Source organism: Peromyscus maniculatus, chromosome 1 (genome assembly GCF_049852395.1).
Source record: "Peromyscus maniculatus bairdii isolate BWxNUB_F1_BW_parent chromosome 1, HU_Pman_BW_mat_3.1, whole genome shotgun sequence".
In the NCBI taxonomy this organism is placed as follows: domain Eukaryota; kingdom Metazoa; phylum Chordata; class Mammalia; order Rodentia; family Cricetidae; genus Peromyscus; species Peromyscus maniculatus.
In genome coordinates, this window is record NC_134852.1 from 174,996,478 (window position 1) to 175,006,008 (window position 9,531).

At 45.8% G+C, this 9,531-nt stretch overlaps 1 long non-coding RNA gene across 4 annotated transcripts in view; it reads right to left on the bottom strand.

Annotated features, from left to right (window-relative positions):
- The window catches only part of LOC102914763 (uncharacterized), a 119,935-nt gene extending 111,603 nt beyond the window's left edge, over positions 1-8,332 (bottom strand). For all 4 annotated transcript variants that reach the window (XR_013047862.1, XR_013047859.1, XR_013047858.1 and 1 more), the window contains exon 1: positions 7,291-8,332. This is a non-coding gene — a long non-coding RNA (uncharacterized LOC102914763). The remainder of the gene's footprint in view (positions 1-7,290) is intronic.
- Positions 8,333-9,531: the final 1,199 nt, after the last annotated feature.

The window sequence follows — 9,531 nt, forward strand, 5'->3', positions numbered from 1 at the left end:
CACCCAAATTTTTGTAAATTTGGGTACAAAGAAAGGAATCTACTGCTATAAAAAATATTCATTATTATTATATTATTAGTGTATTAGTCAGTTTTCTCTAGAGCCATTGAACTTATGGCATGAATCTATCTCTCTCTCCATATATATGGCTGGATGTGGTGGCAGAATTATATGGGAATCTATTGGAGTAACTGACAGGCTACAGTCCAGCGATGACTAGTGATGAATGGAAAGTCCAGGAATCTAGGAGCTGCTCAGTCCCACGAGGCTGGGTCTCTCAGCTGGTCAGCTGGGATCTCAAAGAAAGAATGATGGGCTGATGGAGGTGAGGGCAAGCAGGTGAAGAAACCCTTCCTTCTTCCGTTGTCCTTATATAGGCTTCCAGTAGAAGGTGTGTCCCAGATTAAAGATGTGCCTTCTAGCCTCAAAGTCTGGATTAAAGGTGTGTGTTATCCAGCTTCAAAGTCTGGATTAAAGCCATGTGCCTTCTAGCCTCAAGATCCGGATCGAAGGCATTTTGTCTTCCTGCCTCAAGATCCGGATCACAAGTGTGCCCTCCATTTCTGGATAATAGATCATTCCAGATATATGACAACCAGGAAGAGCCATCACATGTGGCCAAGTGGAGTGGGGCATATGTTTGTAAACCTCATACTCAGGAGGCTGAGGCAGAAGAATCTCACACCAACAGACTAGCCTAGGCTACATAGTAAGACTCTATCTCAATAAGCCATAAAAATAATATGAATTGCTGTTGTTATTGTTATCAGCAGGAGGAGCCTAGTATGTTACCATGTACCTCTAATCCCAGCTGCCTGGTAGGAAGAGATGGGAGGACTACGTGAGCCTGGAAGTTTAATAGGCTTAGGCAACAGAGCAGAATCTCATCTCTTCAAAATTATTAGTAGTACTACTATCATTATCATCATTATTATTATCATTATTAATGAGCTGGAAAACCACGACACTGAACCTCACTATCTAACCTAGAGAAGCCTCACCCTGAGATCATCCTACAGCCCCCAAACCATTTGTGTCCCCCAACTGAATCCAGGTGAAGATACTTTTGTAGAGAAGCAGCGAGCCACCCGCATAAGCATTCACAGCTTTCTTCATGGCTCATTTGTATAGGGGCCACTGGCCCAAAGCTTTCCCCATCACATCCCTCCAGCCATAGCAACAAATCAGAGAACACAATTTATAACACTGTGATAGCTTCCCCAACCCAGGGAGAAGTCACAAGCACCAGGGACTTCATCTTTCCTTTATAGGAAACCAATTTTTAATGTTGTTGTTCCTTGAATGCCTAAGAGGAGAAAAAGAAATTGAAGAGACACAGTGACAGTCTTGCTAATTTCCAAAGTTGATGCCAAGTCCTGTCTAAGAGGACGGACATCACAGCTGTTTCACTCTTCAGGGAAAGCAAGGTTCGGAACAAAAAAAAAAAAATATTTTTTTTTTTCACTTCAGGCAGTGAAAAGCAAATGGCCTAAGCCCAAATCCCAAAGAACACCACGATTTCAACGATTTGGGGGTTATCTGCCCTTTCTTTTCCCTCTGTGTCTGTGTGGTTCCCCAAACAAAGTGGGCTGGAAGAGTTCAAGCTTGGTTCACAGAAGAGAACATTCTGTACTCAGCCTGTGCCGGGCTGCGCTGTGTAAAACCAGATCAACAGAATGATCTCAGCCGCAGCCCGGCGGCAGCAGCAGGCACAGCCGCCAACCCCAGCGGGCTCAGAAGCCCTCTGCGGACGGTGGCCGCAAAAGTGGGCACCGGCGTGGGCACCCGGCACTCCAGAGAGATGCCTTTCTGGTCCTTTGAGCTCTGTTCTGCCGTTTCTCGCTAGAGGGTCAAGGGAGTTGTTAGCATATTTGTCCTAGGAGTTTAATCACAACCGAAGCACTTCCAAGGAAACAAGCCCCTGTGTGCACTTCTGCTTTGGCATCGATTGGAGCTTTTCAATCTGTTTGGATGTTTCTGTGATCAGATGACAGCGGTAATACTAAATATGCCACGGAGACCGCGCCTGCGCTAAGAGGTGGCGGTGGGGGCGGGCAGGGGAAGAGGAGAGAAGAGCAAAAAGAACGGTCACGATCATTTGCCCCGACGCCACACTGTACCCGCCCCCAACTTTTCCATCTCCTGGGTCCAAAGCCTTTTCATCTTTTGCCTAGAATTTAGCCGACGATTCAACGCATATGTATCCAGTGCTGATTTGTGCAAGGGCCTGTTCATAAAATAGTACCTGAAGCAAGATTTTTCCCCCCTAGCAAAATGGAAACCTGGGCTCCAAACCAGAGTTCTGAGGGGGAACAGAAAGAAAGAGGAGAGAGAGTTCTGTCACTACAGCTGGGGTGGCTTAGGGGCGAGGGCGGAAGACTGAGCTGAGGAGCCTGCCGAAGGGTGGGAGTTTTCAAACAGAGCTCAGCAGGCAGCCGCCATGCCTGTCTCAAAAGGAAGAAGGGGTGATACAAACTGCCCAAAGTTCCCCGCGGGGGGCGGGGGTGTGAGCTGGGCCTCTCCATGCCTCCTTTCAAGGTAACCCAGTCCTGCCCGTTGCAGGAAAAAGAGAGCCAGCAGGCGTGAAGGGCAGGGAGAGGAACAAAAGGTGCTCTGTGCAGGGTGGCTTTGCATCCTGATTCACTGTCCCTGGGACATCAGGCAAGTTCCTCAGACTTTGTTCTGATGCCTGAGAATGCTCAGTTATTAACTGGGAAAAGGCCACCTGTTTGCTGAATTTGCCTACTATGGGGTTCAAGGAAACAGAATGAGCCTCATTGAGTAAATAGAAACCATTGTTATTATGAACGAATGTGTGGGTCAGTGAAAGCTGTTTCTTAGGTGTTGATTAAGAACATCCACTAATGTGTCCTCCAAACTGTTCTCTCGCCCACATATTTTCAGTTTGTTGACTCAGTGAGTAGCTGTTGCATAGCTTTACCTGAGGCCACGCTTTGTACCAGGCACAAGGCTCCAGGGCAGCTGAGCCTTGTCCTGGAGAAGTGTCCCCTCCTTCCCGAGTGAGCATATTTGATCCAGGCAGTACCTGAGGCAAGAATCAAAAGCTTCCTCGAAGTGGGCCTTCTTGTTCTGCTCAGCCTAGTTTCTCATATGTCCAATACTGATTTCTCAGGCAGTGGCAGCCCATTTCAGAGGCAAAGGAGGTGCTTGGTGAGCCCGGGTGAGCTGGGGCAGCCCTGAGACAAGGCATTCTTGGGATTATACTTGCAGAATGTAAACACCCTTTCTTGCCTCAGGACCAGAGCTCCTGCCAAGACTGGAGAAACTAAGTTACATAAGCACCTTTTATCTAGGGCATGGACACACCACTATATCACACTGCTGCTCCACCAGTGTGTGTGTGTGTGTGTGTGTGTGTGTGTGTGTGTGTGTGTGTGTGTGTAATGGATAAGCTGGCCTCCGGGACTCAGTCATGGACAGTGTGTCCATCTGTAAACCAATGCTCACAGGGCCAGAAGACCAATAAAGCACAAGCCTTGCTGGGTGTGGTGATCCACACCTGCAATCCCAACACTTGCCAGGCTGAGGAAAGAAAAATCACAAATTCCAAGTCAGCTTGGGCTACATAGGGATTTCCAATCCAGCCAGGGCTACTGTATTAGTTACTTGTTTGTTGCTGTGATAAAACGCCATGACCAAGACAACGCTAAGTTTATTTAAGTGTATGTATGGTTCTGGAGAGAGAAAAGTTCCCTGTGGTGAGGAAGCATACAGGAAGAAGCGAACGTGGACTTGGAGCAGCTAGCTGAGAGCTCACATGTTGAGCCACAAGCATGAAAGAGAGAGCAGACCAGAAATGGCTTGGGTATTCAAACTCTCAAAACCTGCCTAGAGTGGTATGCATCCTTCAAGGCCTCCTAAGCCTCTTAAAACAGCACCATCCGCTGGAGATGACGCGTTCAAATACCTACGCCTGCGGGGGACATTTCTCATTCAAACCACCACAGCTACATAGCAAGACCCTATTTCAAGCCTTTCTAACACCCAGCACCCCCACAAATGACAAACCTTAAGCCCACTCCCCCAAGTCCTAGATGGCTATCCAAGTAACAAGTCATCAAAGATAACTTCATAGACTCCCCCTCCACTAGGGATGTCATCCAAGAGTTCCAGAAGCCAATCACAGGCCATTTGAGTCAAAGCCAGGCCCAAGCAGGGCTTCCTTGGAACCAGTCACTGAGATATCTAAGGCCTTTCTATGGAGATCATCTCCCCCCACTTCCCTGGCTCTCCCCATCTCACTGAGGACCCTGTTCACAATAGTGACAGCAAAGAAACTGTCTCAAACACACTCTCTCCCCGGGTAAAGTCCTCGCCAAGGACTCCTGACCACTGCAACCAGCTACAGAGGGAACTTCTCAGCAAGCCATATGCAAAGAGCAATAAAAGCTGGACCTAACAGTTAAATCAAGCTAAATAAATTTGGAGGCTAAGCAAGTAATGGAGACTGCAGAGGGAGTCCACAAAGGAAAGTAGTTCCCTGGGGATACACCAAGGAGTTGGGAAAAAAAACCTGCCATCATGAAGTTTGTTGACTGCTTATTATAATGGTAAGAGCTTTGAATGTTTTCTCTCCTTTAATCCTATGTGGTAGATGGTGATAGTATCACTGTTATAGATGAAGAAACCAATACACAAAGATTTTTCATACAGGAATCTCAGAATGCTGCTGGAGTCCTGTTGCCCATTCCCTTCACTAATTCACACTGAAATCTCAAGTTGGAATTCTGATACCAAGTCCCACTCTGCAGTCTCATATCTCATCCTACTCCAGTTTATATCATCAACCAGAACTTTCCAAATGCCCATGAGGTGCTGGGCTGTGTACACTCCTGTACAACATAGAAAGGTGGGTTAGCTGTAAATGCAGCCTTCCAGGAACTTCTGTCTCTGTATAGCCGTGATGCTGCAGAAACAACTTCTGAATCTCAATGGCTTCACTCAATGCAGTTTATTTTCTGGTCTTGCCATATGCCCCTTTTGGGTTTTTACTCAAGGGTCTTGGCTGACGCAAAGTTGCCAGATGTTTTAAGTCCTGTCATGATCACTTGAGAAGGAAAACATGATCAGTTACTCAGCATCTCTTAACCCCTTTTCTCCCAAGAGCTTCCCCCCTAGAAGAGCTCATGATGGCCCTGCTCTCACTTACGTCCAAAACAAATCAAACACACATAACATCAAGGGATAAGAGAAGTCCAAACCCACCACAAGTCAAGTAATACAGCAAAACCAAAAAATACGATGAATAGCCTTAATAACAGCTATAATCTGGCAATACAAACAACCTAACGGGAAGCCTTATAGCCCACATCTCACAACAGTACAAGGCCAAAAGATGAAGTTTCCTCAGAGTGGGCACATTAAGGTTTATGAAGAACAACAGAAAATGAATTATGTCTATGCAGGAGAACCCAATGAAGTATGCTGAGTAAGAGAAATCAATGCTGAGTCTGGGAGAGAAGGGAGAACTTGAACGGGCCTACAAAAGCAGAGGTGTTGATCTTGATCTTCAAAGAATGATAGTATCCCACCACCACTCACCCTTCTGAATGACCTAAATTACTCCAGGCCTGAGAGACAGACTGAATGAACAGCTGGAACATTAGGCTATACACTGTGGACTTGAGAGAAAGAGGATCACTGTAGCTGAGCAGAGGGCTGGTGCCAGACGGAAATGGCTGCTGACCCAGGCAGAAGCTAAATGATGTAGAAGAACCTTGAGCAAGAAAATGCAAACGCAAGTTAAGGATGCTGGTACACACGTTATCCCAGTATCCAGGAGAAGGACCATTACTGTCAGTTTGAGACCAGCCTGAACTAAATAACAAGTACCAGACCAGCCAGAGCTATATGTCAAGGAAAAGACTTCATTTATATACATATATATATGGCACAAATCTGGTTAAGTTTTACCTCCAGTCTCTGGCAAGACAATAAATATATAATGACCTTGCTTTCTAAGAGGAATTGACCTCAAGAAATACTTTGGTGAACAGAAACTAAAACTTCAATGAAGCAAGATAATGAAGAAGGGTTGAGGGAACTAAAATGTTAAATGGTGGTGAGGAATCCAGAGGCCAGTGGATACTTGGAAGACACAGGACAACAGCTGGTAAGAGGAGATGGGGTTCTTGGAATGAACAGACACTTCTAGTGGGGATTTATGTTTGGTTACATGGTGTTCGGTGGAAGTCCTTGACTTTTCTCCCTTGTGAACATTTCAACAAAGCCTTCATTCCTGAGATGCTTTGGGAGGTGACAAGAGGTCACAAGTGGGCAAGTGGGTTGCAGTCAAGTGTTGACTCTGGCTTCAAAGTGGTTCCAGGGAATTAGCAGGGACTCCCTAAAGAACCAGTCATGTTTTGTTAAATAGATGTAAGTGCTCAACTTTATGTTCTGCTCATCGGAGTGGAACAAGAGCCTTCATAAGGGGGTGAAAGACCAGAAAACAACCCCCTCACCATTGGATGAGTGTAACACATCCCGATCCAGGCTCTGCTAGCTACACATGCAAAGACTCTGGTTTGATTGGCATCTCCAAGCAAATATTGATGCACAGCAATACAAGGGATAAAATCAAAAGGAACAAATTCAGTAACTTAACCCAACAATCAGGATTTGTGGAAATAAGTCTATCCCTTTCATTGTCTTAGTTAGGTTTCTATTATTGTGATAAACATCATGATCAAAAGCAACTTGTGGAGGAAAAGGTTGACTTCACCTTTCAACTTGTAGTCCATAATGAGTGGAAGTCAGGACAGGAACTCAAGGCAAAAACCCAGAGGTAGGATCTGAAGCAGAGGCCATGGAGGGATGCTGCCAGCTGGGGAACTTGTTCCCCATGTCCTGCTCAGCCTGCTTTCTCTATACCCCAGGACCACCATCCTAGGGGTGCGCCCACCCACAATGGGCTGGGCCCTCCCACATTAATCACCAACTAAGAAAGTGCCCTACAGACTTGTCTACAGGCAAATCCTATGGAGGCATTTTCTCAACTGAGAGTCCTTCTTCCCAGATGAATCCAGTTTGTGTTACATGTGACATGAAACTATCCAGGATGTTACCCTTCAAATACTTCCAGGTTGCATATTTACAAAGATCTTTTGTTCTGATTCATCTTGAAAGATGTGAAGTCATTGACTTTTTTTTTTATCAGCCTATCGGTAAACAAAAGTAAAATAAAAGGTGGTAGATCTAGAGACAAACTTCCCCTAAAGATGCCATGACTTACTTACATCCACCTCACCCATACAGCATGCCAATATTTACCTTGCTGCTAAGCACCAAAGTCTCCACGTGCCAAGATCCGTGAGGCCCTGCATCCTGGCAGATGAAGGATTGCAGGTGACAGCCCTGAAGAGCAGCCAAAAGCTGGTGACGATTAACGTGCACTTCTTGACTTACAGGCAACTGTCAGGGAGGAAGATTCATCCATGTTGATCAGAGCCAAAATAGCCTCGCGTGGAGAGAGGGTGTGCCTGGGAAGTCTCTCCGTCAGTGAGCATTTCAACTATCTCAAAAACAGTCATGGTACCTCTCTCCACAAGCGCTTCCACGCAGCTTGTAAATTTTATATAGGTAGGAAATTACCATGGCAGGAAAAGAATGCAGATACTTAACAACTCCCAATGAGAACATGAAACTAAGTGCACTTTGGTGGGAAAGTAGTGAGCTCTAAGAGGGAATGTTTTATGCAGAATGTGAGTGAAGTCGGAATGCTATTCAAATGTTCAGATTCCTCCTAAGAATTCACTTAGACTCTACCCACTTTTCTCCTGCTTCTACATTCAATTCTACAGTTGCCATTAAACTTTGGTCCCCTGGAGCAATTCTGTCATGCTGGCCTGAATATGGTTCTTCTCTATCATACACCCTGAAGAATGGCAGTGAGCAACAGACTCATGTCACTCACACAGGTTCTATTTTATGCATTTCTGGCACAGTCCTTACAGAGACTAAAGCCTACTCAAGAGGTGAGTGGGCAGCTGTGAGAAAACAGAAGGAACCTCGGATCACTTATTCAACCGGTAAACATTTACTGAGCAACTACTATATTCTCGAAGCCGTGGTGGGATGCTAGGAGAACAGCTAAGAACAAAGTGGACCTGACCCTTGACATCCTGTAGCCAGCCATCTGGTTTGGGGAGGATGGCCATGGGGAGCATTTCAAACTCAGGACTGTGATACATACCAAAGGATGACTCTGAGAAAATAAGCCAGACACTTGACCTAGGTTGTGGGGAAGGGTCATGAAAAGCCAGCCTAAGAGCGAAGTGCAGATGAAGGATGAGCAGGAGTTAGGGAGGGATAAACCTCCGTTGTTCCCTCGTCTGTAGAGTGAGTGACTCTGCCAACAGGATTGTCCAGAAGCAACTCTAAGGGGAGGACATGGCAAGGCAAGTCATAAGGACAGGACACGTCCCCAAGGAACATGAGATAAAAAGCTGGGGAGAGGGACTAGCGAGGAGAAGGGGTTATTTGAGGTTGAGAATCCAACCAAGCCTCCTGGAGAGGGGAGCAGAAGATAGACTGAGTCACGTGGGAGGGAGCTGAGAGCATTTGTTTTCCTGTATCCATTTGTAACAGGTAAAGTCCCAAGCATTTCTCTTCCTGTGCTGGCTAAGATGCAGAATGCTCCAGTAGATGCCTGAAAACTGTGTTCCATCAGAGACCTACCCACGTACAGCGAGCTCAACAGCAGGTAACCATGGCATGCAGGAAGACTGCAAACCGGATGCAAGGTTAAGCAAAAGAACTATTTGCTACATAGCATGTGAATTCATGTTAAACTGTGCGTGTAAGGAACTAAGCGGGACCTGACATTACTTAAGTGTTCAATCAATATTCGTCCTTGTCATGTGTGTTTATCACTAGGCATCAACAGGCCTTGGACAGGCTTCACTTTGCCCAGCTAGCTCTGCCCACTCTATCTTCAGGAAACCCTTCCCACCACTCCCTGCCAAGTCTCCTGAGACAAACACGCATATAAATAGAGTGACATATATTTATATTTCTCAGAACTGTCACATTTTGCTGAGCTCATAACAGAACTGAGCAAATAGTGCTGTCATCCTCTGTAATCCATTGTATCACTCACAGCAGCTTCATCTCCCATCTTCCCAGGCTCCCAGAGCTCAGAAATGAATGTGCATGCTCTTCTTCTCTTAAATTACATTTGTACTAACCTGATATGATGCTCAGGCCTCCCTTCCTTGGGCAACATGGTAGAATTTTGGGCCAGAAGGACCTCCTTCAACTGTTCATCTTTCTGAGCAATTCAGCAATTACTTGCTACTTGAGAAAAATCACTGTTTCAAATTAAAATTTAGAAAAACTACAGATAGAAAGATTGTACTAGTTAGTTTTTATTGTCAGCTTGACACAATCTAGAGTCACCCGGGTGGAGGGAACCTGAACTGAGGAATTGAGACTGTCTTGACATATGATGGATATGGGAGAATCAAGTCCATTGTGGGCAGCGCCATTCCCAGGCAGGATGACCTGGGCTGT